The sequence below is a fragment of the Mauremys mutica genome, chromosome 1 (assembly GCF_020497125.1).
Source record: "Mauremys mutica isolate MM-2020 ecotype Southern chromosome 1, ASM2049712v1, whole genome shotgun sequence".
In the NCBI taxonomy this organism is placed as follows: domain Eukaryota; kingdom Metazoa; phylum Chordata; order Testudines; family Geoemydidae; genus Mauremys; species Mauremys mutica.
In genome coordinates this window covers 374,793,550-374,810,800 of record NC_059072.1, presented here as the reverse complement: position 1 = coordinate 374,810,800, position 17,251 = coordinate 374,793,550, and positions in this window count along the sequence as shown.

The following is a 17,251-nucleotide window of genomic DNA, read 5'->3' as shown; positions in this document are numbered from 1 at the left end:
AGGGTTCAAAAGGTTTCTCTCTGGCACCCTCTTTCCTCACACGACTTGGCTACCACATGACGGCTTCCTGGGGGAGTGAGAACAGGCCTCAATGCTGCGCTCTGCTCATGGCACAGCCAAGCTGCCGGGGAGCAGTTCCTCCGATCTCCTGGCTGGGGAAGACGCCGTCACAACCAATGCCTAGACTCTGGCCTAGACACTCAAAAGGTGTCTAACTTGCTGGCCACCGTTTTAGTAGCTCTCCAGCTCTTGTGGCTGTTCATTAGCACCAAGCTTACAACATAATTTCAATTCGACCCCCTCAAACCCTGGGAGTTTAATACTCCTCTTTTAGAGGCTCCCTGCACTGGCTGTAGGTTCATGGGCCCAGTTCTCAGCGACTGTAAATAATGGAGCAGGAAGCAGGTTCATGAAGAGTGTCCCGTTTTTCACATACCCTCTCCCATGTAGAATTTCCCAGCCAGTCCTGCTGGTTTTCACTGGTGCTGTTACAGCAGCTCTGATGCACACGGTCATAGCAGCCGAATGTAAAACCCCCCGAGAACCAGTGATGACAAAGAGTAGGCATCTTTAGCTGCTCACACACTGTTAAAAATCCAGCCCTAAGAGCCTAAATCCCTTGTAACAGCAGGATGTAGGCTCCTAAATCACCTAGTTTCTGACCGTTTGACCCAGGGTCCTAGGAGCTCCTTGCTGGGGGAAGATGTGCCAAGGTGTGAATTTAAACCAGTGCTGCTCTTACTTCAGTTTCAGAGGCTCATTGGGATTTAGCTCTAGGCGCCTGGGAGCGCACAGGGTGACGGGAAATAAGCCGCTGTGATGCGGGAACACTCAGGGGTTTGCACCCGTTTAACTCTAGCAGTGTAAATAGTGACTGAAGAGCCTCTCTAGACACAGCCTTGCATCAGCTTAGTTCCATTTGTGCCAGCCCATGTGGACAGCCTGTAGCTTAGAGTCAAATCCTGGCTCTTATCGAGTGCTTTTCATCAGAGCACTTTAGAGAGGTCAGTGCCATCAATGCATTTTAAGGATGGGGAAACTGAGGCACAGGGAGTGACTTGCCCAAGGTCACCTTGCAGGCCAGCAGGTCTCGAGTTCCAGCTCAATGCTCCATCCACTAGGCTACACTGCCTCACAGTGCCATTTGAAACTGGTGTCAAACCACGCCTCTGATTAGACCAGTGCAAGGACAAGAGGAGGATTATAGCACAACAGGTGTAACCAAGAGGGTGAGGGAATTGCTGGCTTAAACAAAGGAAGGGCAGTTCTAACACTTACTGCCACCAAGCCCCTGGTCGGATGGAACACGTCCCATCATCCTCTCGGCGTGCCCTTCTTCCCATGCCCTGCGAACCCGGAGCCACACACCCAAAGCAGAGGCAGGGGGAAAGCAGCAGGGGTCAGAAGGAGCCTCCTGAGCGAATACACTCCATCCGTGCACTGCCCTCGGCAGGGCTCCTCCTTGGCCTGCCTGCTGTCTGCAAAGTCATCAACATGCAGCAGCAAGAGGGTTACGTGCCCTTGTTTTCACACTGACACAAACAACGCTGTCACGTCCCTGACTTGCTGAAGCCACAGTGACCAGCTTCCACCTGCTATCTCCCACCATCAGTGGCTGACTGACTTTTCCTTCAACAGGCTCGTGGGACCGCCTCAAAGAGACCCCAGTGGTGTGGTTCCACTCTGACCTCCTCTGATGTGGTGGGCGAGCGCTCCTCCCCTTCTGAAGGGCGCCCCCACACCCTGACCAGCACCTTCTCCAAGGGAGGCAGGGGCACAACAGAAGGAGGCCGAGAGCAGTTAGAGGAGCTAGGCCCAGCCCCCCAAGGGTATTGGGGTGCCTAAGTCCCATCCATTTCAATAGGAGTTTGGTACCCAGATACCTTGGAGGGTCTGGCCCCTGCTGGCTCCTTAGGAAAATGGGAGCTGGGGGAGCTCCCACCATCCTCAAAGGGAGACGCTGGAGCGGGGAAAGGAGTTGTGCCTGGAGTCTGTCCCAGCTGAGGGGGAGGGCACTCGAACAGAAGCTGGGCTAGGTGGGACAGTCCTGCCAAACTCCAACAGCCAATGGCAGGCTTCCCACAGCTCTGACAGGGTGTGAGATCCCACACCCCGCCTGGCCCCGCCTGAGAGGAGACAGAAGCAGGTGCACTGAACAGATGGGATTTCAGAAGCAATGAGGCCAGGCAAGGGAAATAAAAAACAGGCCTGAACTCCTTTAATATACATAAGGGCTGGCAAGTAGAAGAGAGGCCGTTCCTGCTCCAAGCCTCGCTAGCCACTGTGCCCAGGGCAGGGTCTGCTCCAGCAACCAGCCAACGGCAGTACAGCTGGAATGGGGACGTCGGCGGGACATGAGATGAGGGGAACAGCCTGAGTTCCCTGAAGAGTTTTCCAGGCGGGACCGGCTTCCTCTGCCACGGGCACAGGCCAAGGTTTGCTGGGGCCTGTGTGCAGCCAGAGACCAGCAGAAGGGCACTGGGTGATGCAAGACTCCATCCCACTGTCCCCTCGGAGGCTGGTGGAGAAGCTGATCGGGCTGAGTCCTGCTGGCACGTACTGTGCATTGTGCTAGGCCGGGGACGAGAAGCGCCATCCAGCTGTGGGGGGCAGCGTCCCAGTCTCTCCTCCGGTTCCCTGGAGAGGATGGTGGTAAACATCTGTAGCACTCTGCTCTCCTCTCACGCTCCCTGCTGGTTGGTCTCATCCTCATCCCGCCTCTTCCAGATCTGCAAAAAGAAAGAAAACCCATCACTTTGGGGTTTCTTTCCTGCCCTCAGCAGAGCTCAGGAAGGCAGCGTGGCCTAGTGGAGAAGGCACAGGGCTGGCCGTCAGGAGAGCCAGGCTCTGCTTCTAATCAACACGGACGCTGAGCGACCTTGGGCAAGGGACTTCTGTGCCGCCGTTTCCCCTTCTGCAAAATGGGGATACTCCCCCACTTACCCCTCTGTGATTCTTATCTGGCCCCCACCACCACAGTAACCAAGCTCTTCACAATCTAGAGGGTACATATCCTCTCACCGCCACGAAGCCAGGCAGTGCCCCTCTGCAGATGGGGAACTGAGAAAATCAAATGACTTGCCCAGGGATTTCCCCCTTCAATACATTCATCCCCTTTGGGAAGGGAGAGCTCTATATCCTAGTAGAGAGGATAAGAAGGGAGTTGGTAGAGCATAGGCAGGAGCTAGTGAGGAACAGTCTCACATTAAAGAGTCCCATTTAAACACAATACATGAAGGCAAGCAGCTGAGTATTGACAAAATGAACAAGTGCTTCTATACAAATGCTAGAAGTCTAAATTCTAAGATGGGTGAACTCAAGTGCCTGACCTGAATGAGGATATCGCTATAATAGGCATCGTGGAAAACTGATGGAATGAGAATAATCAATGGGAAGTGGTAAAAGCAGGGTACAAATATCCAGGAACGACAGAGTAGGTCGCGCTAGTGGGGGAATGGCTCTGCATAGAGGCAAATAAAGTGAACATCTGAAATGAATCAAACTGTGCCATACAATCTCTATGGACATTCCATGCTTAACCACTGAGCATTTAACAGCGGGAAATGTGCAGGGAGATTAGAGAGGCTACAAAGGTAGAAAATGCAATAACAGGGGATTTCAAATATCCCTGTATTGACTGGATACACGTCACCACAGGACAGGAAGCAGAGAGAAAATTTCCAAACACTATAAATGACTGCTTTTTGGAGCAGCTAATCCTGGGACCCACAAGGGGAGAGGTAATTCTTGATTTAGTCCAGAGGTGGGCGAACTACGGCCCACGGGCGACACTCGGCCTGCGGGACTGTCCTGCCCGACCCTTGAGCTCCGGGCTGGGAGGCTAGCCCCTGGCCCCTCCCCTACAGCCTCATAAGAACATAAGAACGGCCGTACCAGGTCAGACCAAAGGTCCATCTAGCCCAGTATCTGTCTACTGTGGCAAATTGCCTGTACTGTTATGCTGGGTCTCCTGCTTTCTCTTCATTGGGGAAGGTTCAGGGCGCCATTGCTTGCCTCTGAACCAGTATTTTTAATTACCCCACTAGTGTCCTTGAGGAGTGGAGTGGAGAGGGAAAGACCTGGGCCCGCCCTCTTCTCCAGGTCCCAACCCAGGGGCCCTGAGGTTAGTGGTGAACCACTTGTACTGGTGGTTCCTTCCCCTGGGCTACTTCCCTCTCCTGCCCTTCAGCTTGTGGAGGGGCTTCTTGCCTTCCTTCTACACAAGCCAGGTGCCCCTTACCTAGGGTTTTTGGACTTCTCAGCCCACCGCAGCACTCTTCCAAACTTTCCTTTTGTCTCTCTTCAAAACTGTTCTCTGCTTCAACTCCTTCAAACCGCTCTCTGCTCCAACCAAACCTTCCTGCTCCAACAACCCACACTGTCTGACCTGAAGCAGGAGTTTATATCATGTGACTCACTGCTGGTACTCTAATTGGCTTCAGGTGCTCTAATTGGCTTCAGGTGCTCTAGTTAATTTATAGCAAACCTTCCACCCCTTGCAGGGAATAAGGCTCCCTGCTAACACTCTCCCGCTGTCCTCTGGCCATGCTGTATCACACTACCGACAGTGGCCAATGCCAGGTGCCCCAGAGGGAGTGAACCTAACAGGTAATGATCAAGTGATCTCTCTCCTGCCATCCATCTCCATCCTCTGACGAACAGAGGCTAGGGACACCATTCTTACCCATCCTAGCTAATAGCCATTTATGGACTTAGCCATCATGAATTTATCCAGTCCCGTTTTAAACATTGTTATAGTCCTAGCCTTCACAACCACCTCAGGTAAGGAGTTCCACAAGTTGACTGTGCGCTGCGTGAAGAAGAACTTCCTTCTATTTGTTTTAAACCTGCTGCCTATTAATTTCATTTGGTGACCCCTAGTTCTTGTATTATGGGAAAAAGTAAATAACTTTTCCTTATCCACTTTCTCAACATCGCTCATGATTTTATATACCTCTATCATATCCCCCCTTAGTCTCCTCTTTTCCAAGCTGAAGAGTCCTAGCCTCTTTAATCTTTCCTCGTATGGGACCCTCTCTAAACCCCTAATCATTTTAGTTGCCCTTTTCTGAACCTTTTCTAGTGCTAGAATATCTTTTTTGAGGTGAGGAGACCACATCTGTACACAGTATTCGAGATATGGGCGTACCATGGATTTATATAAGGGCAATAATATATTCTCAGTCTTATTCTCTATCCCCTTTTTAATGATTCCTAACATCCTGTTTGCTTTTTTGACCGCCTCTGCACACTGCAGGGACATCTTCAGAGAACTATCACGATGACTCCAAGATCTTTTTCCTGACTCGTTGTAGCTAAATTAGCCCCCATCATGTTGTATGTATAGTTGGGGTTATTTCTTCCGATGTGCATTACTTTACATTTATCCACATTAAATTTCATTTGCCATTTTGTTGCCCAGTCACTTAGTTTTGTGAGATCTTTTTGAAGTTCTTCACAATCTGCTTTGGTCTTAACTATCTTGAGTAGTTTAGTATCATCTGCAAACTTTGCCACCTCACTGTTTACCCCTTTCTCCAGATCATTTATGAATAAGTTGAATAGGATTGGTCCTAGGACTGACCCTTGGGGAACACCACTAGTTACCCCTCTCCATTCTGAGAATTTACCATTAATTCCTACCCTTTGTTCCCTGTCCTTTAACCAGTTCTCAATCCAATGAAAGGACCTTCCCTTTTATCCCATGACAGCTTAATTTACGTAAGAGCCTTTGGTGAGGGACCTTGTCAAAGGCTTTCTGGAAATCTAAGTACACTATGTCCACCGGATCCCCCTTGTCCACATGTTTGTTGACCCCTTCAAAGAACTCTAATAGATTAGTAAGACACGATTTCCCTTTACAGAAACCATGTTGACTATTGCTCAACAGTTTATGTTTTTCTATGTGTCTGACAATTTTATTCTTAACTATTGTTTCGACTATTGCTCACCAAGCCTCCAGCGCTCTGGGCAGCAGGGCTGTGAGTTCCTGCTGGGCAGCGCAGCTGCATGAGCTGCCAGGAGTAGTGTATTAAATTGCTCACTGTAGGAATGTGCCACTTATGGTGTACTACTTACAGCTGCCAGTCCTGGGGCTTCGTAAGTAGCACATTCCTATGGGGAGCAATTTAATACACTACACCACACAGCCTGGCCCCCGTCCCCTATCCAACCCCTCCCACTTCCCGCACCCTGACTGCCCCCCTCAGAACCCCAAACCCATCCAATCCCCCCTGCTCCTTGTCCCCTGACTGCCCCCCGGGACCCCCTGCCCCTTACCATGCTGCTCAGAGCACCAGGACTGGCAGCCATAAGTAGCACATTCCTATGGGGAGCAATTTAATACACTACACCAGCCCTCCATACAGTCTCGGAACCCCAATGTGGCCCTCAGGCCAAAAAGTTTGCCCACCCTGATTTAGTCCTCAATGGAGCCCAGGATCTAGTCCAAGAGGTGAATATACACCTCTACCCCGATGTAACACAACCCGATATAACATGAATTTAGATAGAACAACGCGGTAAAGCAGCGCTCCAGCGGGGCAGGGCTGCGCACTCCGGCGGATCAAAGCAAGTTCGATATAACGCGGTTTCACCTATAACGCAGTAAGATTTGTTTACTCCTGAGGACAGCGTTATATCGGGGCAGAGGTGTAGCTGAACCCATGATAAAAGACCATAAATTTAACATCCTTGTAGGGGGGAAATGCCAAAGAAACCCATCGCAGTAGTATTTAACTTCAAAAAAGGGAAAGACACAAAACCAAGAAAGCTAGTTAAACAGAAATTAAAAAGAACAGTCACAAGGGTGAAATGCCTGCGAGCTGCATGCAGACTATTTAAAAACACCATAATAGAGAGCCAATGTACACCCTCAAATAAAATAAACGATAAGAGGACCAAAATAACGCCACCAGGGCTAAACTGCAGAGTAAAAGAGGCAGATGCAGACAAAAGGGCATACTTTAAAAACTGAAAGTCAAATCCTACTAAGCAAAATATAAAAGCAGCATAAACTCTGGCAAGTCAAGTGTAAAAGTATAAGAAGGCAGGCCAAGAAAGAATTTGAACAGCAACTAGCCAAGGAGACACAAACTACCAGCAAGAAATGTTTAAAGTATATCAAAAGCAGAAAGCCTGCCTAGCAGTCAGTGGGGCTGCTGGCCAATCGAGCACCCTGTTCCTTACTGGGAGCTAGACCCAGAGAGGGCCGCCCTGCCCTGGTACCTCGCAGATTGTGATGCTGGCACACTAGGTGCCAGCTCATGCCAGAGCCCCAGGTCAATTCCCCTGTGTATTAGCATAGATCAAAGTGGTTGTTAAATGTATGAGAGTGTATCTGGGGTTTAAACTCCATCAAAGCTAATGGGACGTTACTTTTGTTGTTTCCATTTGTCTGTGTATCCACTTCTAAGTTAATAGCAAACATTTACACTGCGTACATCCCTGTACCTACATGACAGGTGGCCATTGTGTGTGACGGCCGAGCTCAAAGACTCGGAATGGCTCTCTGTCAGCCCGCATGGGGAATTCTGCACGAAGAGTTTCCCTGGGTGCTGCATGTGTAACGAGGTGTGGGGGGGGTGTTTGGTGCAGAGCACCGGGTGTGACCTCACCTAGCAGCCTGGACAGCTGGTGACTCAGGCCCACCCCAGCTTGGAAGTCAGCCGGGTCCTGGCCAGCAGGAGGAGAGAGGACCCTGGGTTGTGGGGGAACAAAGGAGAGAAGAGAGAGGGCCCAGGTGATCTCTTTGCCCAGGAACGAAGACAAAGGGCAGAGGAGGGGCTGTTGGGGGAGGGGATATAGGGTGGATGGGAGGAGGGGGCTGCTGGACCGGGGACAAAGGGCAGCGGGAAGCCATGGGGACAGGGACAGACCCAGCTGGACAGGGCTGAGACTGGCCAGGCCTGAGGCCCCTGAGAACTGCCCGTGCTGTGTCCAGACGTAGAATGAACCCACCGGTGTTACGCTGACGGAGAGTCACGGCAGGCTAGAGATCAGGGGGGCATTGCTCCCCTGGGTGTGGTGGCCCCGGGGGGCCCAGCGTGAGTGGATTCCCTGAGGGGCCCACGGCAGAGCCAGGTGTGCTGATGGCTCAGAGAGGTGCGGGCCCAGGAAGCTGTGGAGCCTGGGGAGGGCTGTTAGACTGACTGGGGTTCCTCCCAGGGGCCTTACGCAGCCAAGAGAGCACAGGGCCTGGGAGTCCGTGGTGGGTAGTGACCCTAGTATGGATTCAAGGAAGGATCCTGCATCTCTGGATTGTTTGGACTCTTACAGGGAAGTGCACCGGATGCAAAGCAGAAATCCTCAGAGACAATCTGGGTACCCTGAAAAGACTTTTGGGAAACTGGCAGTTTATTACATCACTGCCACCATGTGGGATTACAAACTGTGACTTACCTGTCCGTGTATTTTACCTGCTTTAACCTCTCAGTAGCTCTCACTACTTTTCTTAACTAATAAACCTTTAGCTAGTGTCCTATAGAACTGGCTACCAACATTGTCTTGGGTGTAAGATCTAGAGAACCAGTTGCTGTGATGATGTGATTTTTGGGGTAAGTGACCATTTTATCACCCAGTCCAGTTTCTGTGGCAAGATAGACTGGAGAGTCTAAGGGGACTGTCTGGGACTCCATGATCAGACTCGTATAGTGATCCAGGAGTCCACGTTTGTTACTGGCTTGGTGAAATCTATAGAACATGCCACCAGCTTGCCGGGGGCTCTGTTTTCTGGGAGTTGCACTCATGGTCAGGAGCCACTCTAGACAGTGCCACAGATGACCCAGCAGGGGACGCAGGCACCTCTGAGCAGGGGAAGAGAGCTCCCGGGAACAGGGCTTCACCAGGCTGAGCTCCAGACTTTGTCCTGAGGTGGGGAAACTGAGGCACAACCAGCAAGGTGTCACAGACCCCACCCCAGAAGCTGAATTTCAGGCTGAGCTTCAGCCAGATCCCTCCTTGAAGAAGTTGGTCACAGCGGTGCAAACGCCATCAGGAGGGCTGCAGGGGAAGATTTCTGTGAGGGGAGGGATTCCTGTCCTGGGAGTGGAGTCCCAGGGGAAAGTTGAACCTGGGGGGGATCAGGAAGCAGCTGCTGGTCCCCCCCCGAGGTACCACCCCAGGCTGCCAGACCTGGTCTGGGATGTCCCTTTCTCAGCACACCAGGGGATCCAGCGCACCCAGCAGAGGCTGCTGCTGACCTATGGGCTCCGAGTCTCGTGCAGCCCTGCAGGTCCTGTGACTCCTGCCAAAGGGTGGGGATAAGGGTAAAGCCACCCTGAGACCCCATCAGAGGAACCTTTTCCGAAGGCAGCTGTGGACATAGCAGGGTCCCTCAGCAAGGTGACCTGGCCAGGCGAGACGTACATTTGGGAGGGCTGGGGGGGGCAGAGTTTGCTGCCCGGAGGTGGTGGCTCTGGTGTCCATCAAGGCAGGGCGGGGTTCCTCAGTGAGGTCCTTGCAGAGCAGGAGTCCAATTTCATGTCAGCCCCAATCTGGCACCCCGGGCCTTGGTGTATCCCCCTCAGTCCAACGGGCTGGTGGGGCGAATTAATGGGACCCTGAAGATGGTGCTGAGGATTTTTATGGATCAGCATCTGCAGGACAGGGACAAGCATTTACCCCACCTGCTGTTTGCATACTGCGATATGCCTTAGGAATCCATGCGGTACTCCCCTTTCGAATGGCTGTATGGGCAGAGTGTGAGGGCCCTGGGACTTGGTGAGGGATAAATGGGAGGGGAGGGTCTCTCCACTGGGGAACTGGTGGTGCAGTATATGCTGTGCTTTCTGGGAAGAGCTCATGGGTCTGGCTGGGGGAACCTAGCCAGGGCCCCAGGGAAACAGAAGGTCTGGTATGACTGCACGGTGCGTGCCTGCTCCTGTGGCACCGGGAACCGGGGAGGGTTCTCGCCCCAGTGTGACGTTATTGATATAAACTGGGACCATATAGAACATGGTTTGCAACCAAGGACCTGTAGTGGCACCAAATCTTATGTAAAGGGGGTCATATAAGGTGTCTAAGACCAGGTTATGGGTTGCTGGTTATGATTATGCTGTCTGGATGTCTGTATCATTTTGTAGTTGAAGTTATGAGTATTGGCTCTATACTGTCTGTATTTCAAACTTGTGCTATGCTTCTGGGTGACACCCCAGACAAGTTGGTGTTAGCTCTGCCTAGCCTGCTTGATGGCCCATTAAGGACCATCAGCTACACAATTGACCCATGGAGAGAAGGCAGATACGCCTTGTAACTCAGCAAAGTATGCAGGGACTTGCCCATGTGACTCCAGACTCCATTTTGCTGTAATTTTCCACAGTAAGAACAAAGAAGTGTTCTTACACCTGGAAGAGCCTATATAAGGCAAATGCCTCATCTCCATCTGGTCTTCAATCCTGCTTCTTACCTCTGGAGGGACTTTGCTACAAACTGAAGCTCTGCACAAAGAACTGATGACCCATCCCAGCAGGGGATGTTCTCCTGAGATTTGATTTAAACCTGCAGTTTACTCCATCACTGCTACAAGCCTGAACTAAGAACTTTGCCATTACTGTATGTAACTGATTCCATTTAACCAATTCTAGTTCTCATCTCTATCTTTTTTTCCTTTTATGAATAAACCTGTAGATTTTAGATTCTAAAGGATTGGCAACAGCGTGATTTGTGGGTAAGATCTGATGTGTATATTGACCTGGGTCTGGGTTCTTTGGGATCCAGAGAACTGTTTTCTTTTATTGGGGTGTTGGTTTTCATAACTGTTCATCCCTAGGACGAGTGGGACTGGTGGTGATACTGGGAGACTGGAGTGTCTAAGGAAATTGCTTGTGTGACTTGTGGTTAGCCAGTGGGGTAAAACCAAAGTCGTCTTTGTCTGGCTGGTTTGGTTTGGCTTAGAGGTGGAAAAACCCCAGCCTAGGGCTGTAGCTGCCCTGTTTGAGCAATTGGTCCTGAATTGGCACTCTCAGGCCTGGTCTACACTAGGACTTTAATTCGAATTTAGCAGCATTAATTCGAATTAACCGTGCACCCGTCCACACCATGAAGCTATTTAATTCGACATAGAGGGCTCTTTAGTTCGACTTCTGTACTCCTCCCCGATGAGGGGAGTAGCGCTAAATTCGACATGGCCATGTCGAATTAGACTAGGTGTGGACGGAAATCAACCTTAGTAGCTCCGGGAGCTATCCCACAGTGCACCACTCTGTTGACGCTCTGGACAGCAGTCCGAGCTTGGATGCTCTGACCAGCCACACAGGAAATGCCCCAGGAGGGAGAACCTCTCTCAGCAGCAGCGCTCACACAGCGAACGGGAGGACAGGTGGCGTCAAGAGGACCAGCAGGCGACTCGAACGCTGCTTGGACTAATGAGGGAGCAAACGGACACGCTCCGGCGCCTTGTGGATGTTCTGCAGGACCGCAGGCAGGAGGACAGAGGCCCGCCGTAGTGTATCTGCAACCACCCTCCCCGCCACAATATCCCATACCTCCCGTCACCCAAAGTAACCAGAAGGAGTGGCGCCAGGGGCCGTGAAAACTGTCACTGCACCCCAGCAGAGTGCTCTGTTGGGAATAGAATGTGAAATGCTGAGATTGTTTAGGCTTCTGGGACGAGCCGATAACGCTGGGAACTGTGTATAAAGGGCTGGCCTTGGGCGCGCTCTCATCGGCCAGCTAACTGTAAATAGGATGATAAGTCAAACAGGTGTGTAGGATGTTAATTAGGATGGGGTTACAGCTGCGGCTGTGTATATTTAATTAACCAATTAGCAACTGTCTGATTGCTTGCCATAATGGGATATAAGAGCATGCTGGAAATGAATAAAGGACTCTCTGCTTATGATCACATGGGTTGTCAGACTCTGTCCATGCTCCTCTGCGATGCAACAAATGGTGACCCCGACGTGATTGAACGAGGATAGTGTTGTTGGCCTGAACTGAAAAGAAGAAAAGGAGGCGCACCTGAGTCTCAGTGTCGAGCGGCTAGGAGCCGCAGGGCGTCCGAAAAGAGGGGCGCACCTGAGCTCAGTGTCGAGCGGCGGCCGCAGGGCGTCCGAAAAGAGGGGCGCACCTGAGCTCAGTGTCGAGCGGCAAGCCGCAGGGCGTCTGAAAAGGGAGGCACACCCCAGCCCAGAGGTGAGCAGCTAACATGGGAACCGCTGCATCAGCGGAAGAAGGGACGGTGCATGAATATTTGATGCGCATCGTGGAGCGACAGGGAGAGAAGCTCCCCTCTGATACGTTATCCCGTCTGCTGCGGTGGGGACGGAGAAGGGGACTTTCTGTTCAATCAAGTACAATTTTTGATAAAACTGTTTGGGAGCGGCTAGGCTCCGAGCTTTGGAAGTCGGTGGCTCAGGGCGATAAGGAGGCCTTCTCCCTGAGTCCAGTATGGAATAAGGCGAAGGAGATAATAGAAACTCTCGTGGCCGAGGCAGGAGTGCAGGCGGCCCTTTCTGAGCTTTGCCGCCCAACGCCCGGAATGCCTTCTGTGTTGCCGGTTGGAGCCAGAGAGTTTTTCGGTGGTGAGGACACGGTGATACCTTTGGCTTCCAACCCCTACCCTATGGATGATGTTGCCCCTGCTACAGCCCCACTACCCTCCAATGTGGCTATCGGCCCCGACATGATTGATCCTGCTACGGTCCCGTTACCCCCCGATACACCCGAGCCTATGGAGACAGCCTTGCCGTATGCACCCCCTCCAAAGCCATGCCGTGTCCACGGGGCCTGGGGGTGCCACGATTGCGGGGGGACAGAGGAGGCTCGGGTGGAACATGTGCCATCGAACCCATATCCCGATTTGACTAAGTTTACTCAGTTTACTCAGTCTGATGCCTTCTATAAGGAGATGGAGCGCCAGGGTCGACAGCTGCAGCATATATGTGACAAGTTGGACCAATTGGAAGGTTTTCCACCTGGATCATCGCGATCGCATCTTCACAAGTGCTTTCATTCGACTCGCCCCCCCGCCCCGCCTGGCCCCGGGGACCCTCCAACTGGGGACCCTCCGGATCCGGTACAGCGCTGGCATGGGGTTTTAAGAGAAGCCATCCTTGAAGGTCTAACACCTGAGGCCTTTCCGGTGATTACGCCAGACCCTGAACACCCTAATCATAGACGGTGGGCCCCTTTGGACTGGAAGTTGATCCGTGAGGCACAGAAATCGATCATGGCTTATGGACTAGATAATCCGTATGTACAGTCTATCATTGAACAGATATTTGCTGGCCAAGCAATGTGTCCGTACGATGCGATTAAGCTAGCTGACATGCTTCTTACACCTACACAGAAACTGTTGTGGAAAGATGATTGGGCTAAGAGAGTTGACTTGGCTCTTGTCCGCAATTTGGATTTACCGGATGGTGATCCTCAGCGCGTGGCCACTGCTGATATGTTTTTGGGAGCCGGTCGCTTTGTTGACCCGCATTTGCAAGCTCGCCTTGAACCCCGGATCCTGCAGCAATCACAGGAACTAGCCTTGGCTGCCTTTAAAGCGGTGCCCCAGATGGGGAAGCCGACCCCTCCCTATGCTAAAATTACACAAGGCCCATCGGAACCGTATTCCACCTTTTTGGATCGCCTTCGAGAGGCTATTGATAGATCTCCTAATCTGACGCCAGAGGCCAGAACTGCAGTTGGACTTGATCTTGCAACCCAGAATGCAAATCCCACTTGCCGCCGTATATTAGCCACCTTGCCCAAGACTGCGACCCTGATGGAAATGATTGAGGCATGTGGTAGGGCCGCTATGCTTGAGGAGACGGATAAGGCAGCGATTCATGCTAAGGCGCAGGCCTCTGCACTGGCCGTGGCGTTACAACCCCTGCTCGGGCGACAGCGGGGGGCTAGAAGACCGACCCGGCCAGCCGGCCCCTGTTTTGGTTGCGGAAAACCCGGGCATTTCCGGCGGGACTGCCCTATGCAAAATGGGCAGCGGGCCTCTGATGTGTCACCTAAAGCTGCAACTGGCGCTTGCACACGATGTGATAAGTTTGGACATCGCGCCGCCGACTGTTGGGCGCGTTACACGAAGGATGGAACACCGCTGCCGGGAAACGGATCACGGAGCGCCCCTCGGAGGAGCGCGACGACACAAGTGCCTCCACCCGCCAACCTGGCTGCCTGGAACACCTCACCGGAGCAACCCGTGGCAGTGCCGGAGTGGACTTGGCCACAGCGACAGATGTAGTTTTAGAGACTGACGAGGTTCAAGTTCTTCCTTCCAACACCGATGGTCCATTAGGATTTGGACTGAGTGCCCTTTTGATTGGCCGTTCGTCAACATCGAAACAAGGTATTTTTGTTTTGCCTGGCCTTATTGATGCCGACTATACGGGGAATATTGGGATAATGGTACGTGCCCTCTGTCCCCCTGTGACTATAACTGCTGGTACACGTCTTGCTCAGTTAATACCTTTCAAGGGATGTGTGCCCCGATCGACCCCGATTGACCGCGGGTCTCGAGGGTTTGGATCCACTGGCCCTCCCCAAACTGCCTTTGCTATGGACATCACTTTGCGCAAGCCCACCCGAACTGCTCGGCTTCAGGGATCCGATGGGCGGCAGATCACTCAGGAAGCTTTTATTGGGGATGCAATGCAGAGTAGGGTAACTGAGGCACCTGTGACGACAGAGGTAGAAGATACTGTGTTTACCTTGGAATCAGGGCCCACTGAAGCGGTTGCAGCTGAGGCCCCCATGCAAAATGATGTAGGAGATGCGCCGTTTAACCTAGTATCAGAATGCCCAGGGGCAGTTGTAAATGGGGCCCCTCTACAGAGCGACATGTGTCCTCAAGAACTGCCTGTGTGTGGAAAGGGACACGAAGAGGAGCCTATGGAAGCAAAACAAACATTTCTACTGACTGCGACAAGTTCAAGTGACAATCAGCGAGGGGAAACCAAGTTTGAGCTAAGGACGGAAGTGGAAAAAGATTTGTTTGAATCTGGAAAATTAGAACTTGCAAGCGGTGATAAACTTTATTCAACTCCAGTGCAGCTGGAAGATATTGGCTCACCCATTCCTAGTACTGAAAGCTCTGAGGCTCAAAAAGCATCTGTGCCTGTTACAGCTGCAGCAATTGAAGAACAAATCATTGCAGAAATTGTAACATCTATGGAAACCTCAGCTGAAACTTTAAAGCCTTTAGAAGCAGTGCCTGGAAAACTATTTCCTGAACTAGTCCAAGATATTACCACCGCTCATTCGGGATTTGAGGCTGCAAACAGTAGGACTGAAGAAACTGCAACAGTGTCAGTATTAGAGATGACTGCTGCAATGGTGGATGGAATGACTGAGAAAGCAACAAGATGTACACACCCTGAGCCCCTGGAGGACAACTGCTTGTTAGCTGTGCCAGGATCCTTTTTGTTTGATCCTCCCTGAATGATTTAATTGATTGAGATAATTTTTGCTTTGCCTGAATGTATAGGATGATGTCCTGATAATTTCCCCCGTAGAACTTGAACCAAGATGGTGGTGGAACAGAAGAAAAAACACTCACATCATTGATATTGCCAATGTCTAGAAATTCCTGACTAAAAGGGCATTGAGAACTGACCCTGGTAAAGAAGCAAAGAATTGCACACTGGCAGGAAAAGATTTGGGACTCCTGCTAAAATATGTGGTATTGATTGGATTTTGGGGTTTATTTTACAGGCTGCGCCCTGTGTTGTGGAATTTTTTTTTAGCATGTATTGCCCTTCCTAATTGGATTGTAAATGATATTACCCCCCCATTACTAACCCCTGTTTTTTAGAGCCTATTTGTTTTTTGTTTTTAAAGTTTGAGAAAACTCGGCCTAAAGGTTTGTTGAGTATTCTTAAAGGGGGGAGTTGTAGGCATAAATCTAGGTAATTTGGGAGAATGGCTTTGAATTTATGTGACCCAAAATGTAAAGTGCTTTTGTTAGCCTTTTTAGATCTTTGTAAATTCTGTATTATGTACTGATTATTGGCAGTTGTATGATTGTTTGATATTTGATGTAGCCCCCACGGTGGGAAAGTACAGATAGTTGTTCACAGAAGATACCAGAAAGGTAGGGGCTAGTACGGTTTAGCAAGAGGAAATATGGATCGGGCCCAGGCAGGCACGCAATAGATAGAGAACTTGAAGAGGAAAAAAGGATCGGGCCCAGGCGGCGGGCAACAGACAACAAGCTTGGAATACTGGTTGATAACCTTGAGGGTGTAGTTGATAGAAAAGGTAATTAACTACTAGCGAGTAATGTTAGGCAGAGTACAAAGTTAACTCTGTGGTTGCTGGAGGGAATAGCAGTTGAATTTTGTAAAGATGCTAAAGAGAAAAGTTTTTGGTGTTTTTGAAATGTTTGTAAATAAATTTAGGCAAAGAAATTAGTTTGCAATTGTTTGGTCATAAATAATTTGTTGTATTAGTTGAAGATTGTATATTGTGCTATGTTATTGTAATTGTATTAGGCTAAGGGTATATAAGTGGTGATTTTTTTTGGGTTTAAAAGTAGAAGTTATTAGTAAGAACCCTTAAGCTGTGAATAGCTTTGAATTTAGAAGTAAGTCAGGATGCAATTGTATTATTGTAAATGATTTAATTGATGATGTAATTTTCCTTTTTTTGCCTGATGGTACTAAGGGTATTTGTATATTGTATGTAATGATTGCTTGCCCAGTAGGGGTAGTTTTGTTTTGTTTTTTAGATATTAAGAAAATTGGTGTTAGCTGCATAGCATTTTATGTACCATGCATTTATTTATAGAGTTAAATTTATGTTATGTGTTTTATGTTTTGTTTTGTGGTGTTTGTTTGTTTTTTTTCTGGCCAGAATTGTTTTTTGCGTTCTATGTGGTTTATGTTGTGTTTTTTCTAGGACCCCCCGTCCCTCAGTGTCAGTTTGATCGCCTGACATCTGAGGGATGATTTGGTAATAGAAGGTTGCCACAAGTTGGTGTGCAATAGAGAAGGGGGAATCCTGTAGAATTTACACCATTTATTTGTTGTGCTTTGTTTTTGTTTGGTGTTGTTGGGGTTATGTTAAGAATTGCATGGTTATATAGGTTGGCTTTATAAAGTTTTAATTTTGGTTTGTGATAGATTGTGGTGTTATGTTGTTATAAGTTGGAAATGTTTTGCTAATGTTTTTATCCCTTTTTTTTCCCCCTCCTTTTTGATTTTGGGTAGAGGGGGGAGGTGTTGGGAATAGAATGTGAAATGCTGAGATTGTTTAGGCTTCTGGGACGAGCCGATAACGCTGGGAACTGTGTATAAAGGGCTGGCCT